Below are 4,315 nucleotides of genomic sequence, written 5' to 3' on the forward strand. Positions count from 1 at the left end.
AAAAAGAAAACTAAAAGTCTCAAAGCAGGAATGAGCTTATATGACCAGAGAGAATGCTGTAAGACCGGAGTCCCGTGAGTGGTGGGGAACAGCAGGTGATAAGGTAGAGTGGCAAGGGCCTGACTGCTTCGGACTGTGAGCCCCTAGGAAGGAATTTAGATTTTATTCTGAATGTGATGGGAAACCATTGGAGGATTTTAAGCAGGGGAGTGACACGGTCTGCTTTCTATTTGCCTTGTAGATGGAGAACAGGCTATAGTGGGATAAAAGAAGGGAGACTATTGCAGTCATCTAGGTGAGAGATGGTGAGAGCCTGGACTGGGGTGGTAGTTGTAGGGAGAAGTCAGATTCAGGATACCTTTTTTGGTGGTGACACTGACAATTCGGTGATGGATTAGATGGGAAGAAAGAAAGAAACAATGACTCTGATTTTGAGCAAAGGTGGTGAAGCCATTAGTTGAGATTTAAGAAAACCAGTGGAGGAGCAAATTGGAGGGTGTAAATTTAATTCTGCCTTGGATATGTTGAGTTTTGAGATTCCCGTTAATTACTCCAACAGAGACATTGAGCAGGCAGTTGGATATATGAATGTAGAATTAGGGGGGAAAGGGGAGTCACTATATGGATAGTATTTTAAACCAGAGGACAGGATGGCAACAGCTAGGAATTTTGCATGGGTTTAAGTATTTCTTTGGGGAGAGAATTATGGCAACATTTATCTTAGTTTGTCAATTCAAGATTCTGTATCATTAGGTTATTTTTGACAGTCTAAAGGATTTGGTAGAGGCAGAGGATTTTGCCTTTCAAAAAGTTTTTAAATACTGAAATCATAAACCTTGCGCTCAGTTTTAAAATTTTATCCATGCCAAATTTGATTGTCATGCTTCCCGTGTCAAAGTAGCTTGTGTATCTTTCTTAGTGTAGCTTTTTATGTGAGAAATGCAAGTTCGTTATGGAATATTTAGGAAGTACTGAAGATTATAAAGAATCAGTGCCAAAAAAAATGTAAGAAACAGCCCATTTTCTCTATCATTTCCCATCCCCAACCCTGCTGTTCCTAACTTGCGTTTTTGTAATCTTCCAAGAGGTAACTGCCATTAACATTTATTATGTTCCTTTCCACTGTTTTTTCATGAGTTTTTACAGCCAAAGGTTTGAAAGTTTATAAGATAGAGATAAAGATAGATGATAACATGAAGAAAAAGGAAGAGAGTTGTAGGCCTCAGATTACTTTGAGGGGCTATACAGAGGGGCTCCACATTCTACTCCTTACCTGATTCAGCAGGGACCTAGGCTGCTTACGTGCATTCAACTCTTGAGGCAGATCGGTCAGTGGTTAGAGTAACTGACAGTGCAAAGGCCCAATCACTGATGGTTTCTTGGAATAAAATTTCAGTAGGCGATCCCTTGCCTCATGGATCTTGTAAACTAGGGGGGACACAGACAAATACAGAAATGTGTAATGATGAGAGTATATTGGAAGTAGACCAAGCAAAAAGTAGACAAAACCAGCTTACATGCTTGATAAGGAAAAACAGAGAAATGACCCAAGTGGAGGCAGGGTGATTTGGTGTCAGGTCTGTTTGATCACAAAAATGTCTAATAATTGGACTTAGCAGAGGGTGGTGGAGAAGACAGGTGTGGAAGTGTAGTGGTCACTAGAAACTGATGAGGGGCAGGATTGAGGGAGAGGAATCTGTTGTTTGTGGCATTTGTGCCAGACTGAAGAGTCTGAATTTAGGTTCTTTTTTTTTTTTTTAAGGATTTTATTTATTTATTCGACAGAGATAGAGACAGCCAGCGAGAGAGGGAACACAAGCTGGGGGAGTGGGAGAGGAAGAAGCAGGCTCATAGCGGAGGAGCCTGACGTGGGGCTCGATCCCATAACGCCGGGATCACGCCCTGAGCCGAAGGCAGATGCTTAACCGCTGTGCCACCCAGGCGCCCCTGAATTTAGGTTCTTAAGCAAGGTAGTATTAGAAATTATGCCAGCAGCTGTAAAATGCGTTATAACCGGGAGAGATTGGAGGCAAGAAGCCCTGTGAAATTCGCCTTGATCAGATTGCTAGCACTGGAATTAAACTGAGGAGTACGTCTGAAAGCAGTTGCAAGAGGAAAAAAAAATAGCGCCGTGTGGGGTAAAGAAAGGCAAGCAATTTGCTTGCCTAGGAGATTTTGAGTTAAATTTGTCATAGTTTCTCCAAATTCAAGCGAATCATAAGTTAAGCTAGTATCTCCCATTTAATATAATCTGCATCCTGTTTTTAAATAAAGCAAAATATGGAGAGTGTATTTTTGAAAGGCACATTTTTAATGCAAAAAAAATGAATAAATATTTGACCAAATAAGGTGAACTTCATCACTCCTAGATGCACTTTCATAGAGAAAATGGGAAAATTAAGTAAAATCTAAAGGAATATTTAAAAATTTTTTCTTATCTGACAAAAATGCTGAAAGGGTAGCTAGGTAAGATTAAAGAGGGAGTTGGTGAATTTAACCCCCCACATGCTACTGTGACTGATGTAGGTTTTTTTCATTCATTTTAGTAGTGAAAGCTGCATCGGATGTTTATTTAGTAGTCAGGATTTCATTTAGAAATGTATAATATTACCACCAGACATTTCTTTCTCTAGGTGTTTACTAAGCATCCCTTTCTAACTGGAAAGGGAAGATTTTAGAGTATTTTTTAACTTCAAGTAAATTTATCATTACACTAAATGGTTTAATCTTTTCTCATCTGTTTTAAAATACATACAATTATGCACTTAATCCTACCTTTTGTTGCTCCTATTTTTAGGATGAATTATTTGAAATTTATAGGGCCTTTCTTAAACCCCTTAAGATATTTTTAAAATTGAACTGTAATAATTACTGAAAACTTTGTCGTCTAATTCTATAAATATTTTGTAGGTGCCCTTCGGTACAGTTGAGACAGTATTGAATTTTACCTTCATTACAGGAATAGAGAAATATCTTGGTATAGTAGTTCCAACATTGTGGATGATATAAATTTGCAAATCCTGTCTTTAAAACACTGTCGTAACTCACAGCAATTTCTTCCTGAATGATGATGATAATAAGATTAGAAGGCCAGAATTAATTTCTAAAATTTGGCTGTGCTAAATTTCTCATCCTTCCAACAGCCAGATAGTCTGAGAGACAGTATAGTTTATTGGTGACATGAACAAAACAAATGTAAGGGTCCACGTTTGATCCATAAACACTTATGTCAAAGGCTGGGTGATGTACTTAATACTAGAGGGAAAGCTGCCAGAATAGCTTTGGGACCCAGCAAACCATTTATAACCTGGTGCAGCAGATGGATTATTCTGTAGTATGCAAGATTGACCCGAGCTGCCTGTGTCTAATGCTCTATGTGTTTTGATACCTGACCTAGAGGGGTTAAGTAACTTATCCAAGGTCACAGAGTGAATGTCAGAGCTGTATTTAAACACAGGTCTGAGGGCAGAGCCTAAGCCCTTAGCTGCTATACTTTTTGGATGCTAATTTGGTCAGCCAAATTGATGTTTCTTCAAACACTCATTTTTTATTGACATCTCGAGAGGACAGATTTCCAACTGATAAAAATAGATTTTAAACCATTGGTAAAGGTGTTGAAAGAACAGGCCACTAGATTCTCCTTATTCCTATTCTCTAGTTCTTCATCTGGGGAGTGCCCTGCCTGTTTCTCCACCTTTTTCTAGCACTACTTTGCCACTACTCATTGCTCTCCTGGCACACTGGCCTTTCAGTGGCTCAAACACTCCACTCTCTTTCCCTCCTCAGGCCTTCGCGCAGGTTGCTCCCTCCTGAAATTCTCATCTCCCCGTTCTTCCACGTAGCAAGATAGCTTAATGTCACCTCCTCAGAGGGACCTGCTGATGCCATTTAAAGGAGATTTCCCTCATACTGTTCTCTAGCTCTGCCCTGCTTTTGTTTCCTTCATAGTCTTTATTACAAGAACTTGCATAGATTTGGGGTTTTTGGGTTCTGACTCTCCCTCTTGAGAAACTCTGAGAACAGAGACCATGTCTATTTTGTTTGCTCTTTTATCCTCAGTGCCTAGCAGAGTGCTTAACACAGAGTAGATACTTAATATTTAAGTGAGTGAATGAATTAACAGTGCACTTGTATTTCTCCACTTTACTGACAGAAATATCATGAAAACCTTATTGCATGTCCTTCTAAAATCTAGATTGCTCTACCTGTTTACACAGTCTATTATTTTGTAATACGAGAGAAGGTAAAGGTGTTCTGACATGAATTGTTCTTGGTGAGCCCATGCAGGTTCCTGGAGAGTACCCCTTTCCTTTCT

This window comes from Ailuropoda melanoleuca, chromosome 4 (genome assembly GCF_002007445.2).
Source record: "Ailuropoda melanoleuca isolate Jingjing chromosome 4, ASM200744v2, whole genome shotgun sequence".
NCBI lineage: Eukaryota > Metazoa > Chordata > Mammalia > Carnivora > Ursidae > Ailuropoda > Ailuropoda melanoleuca.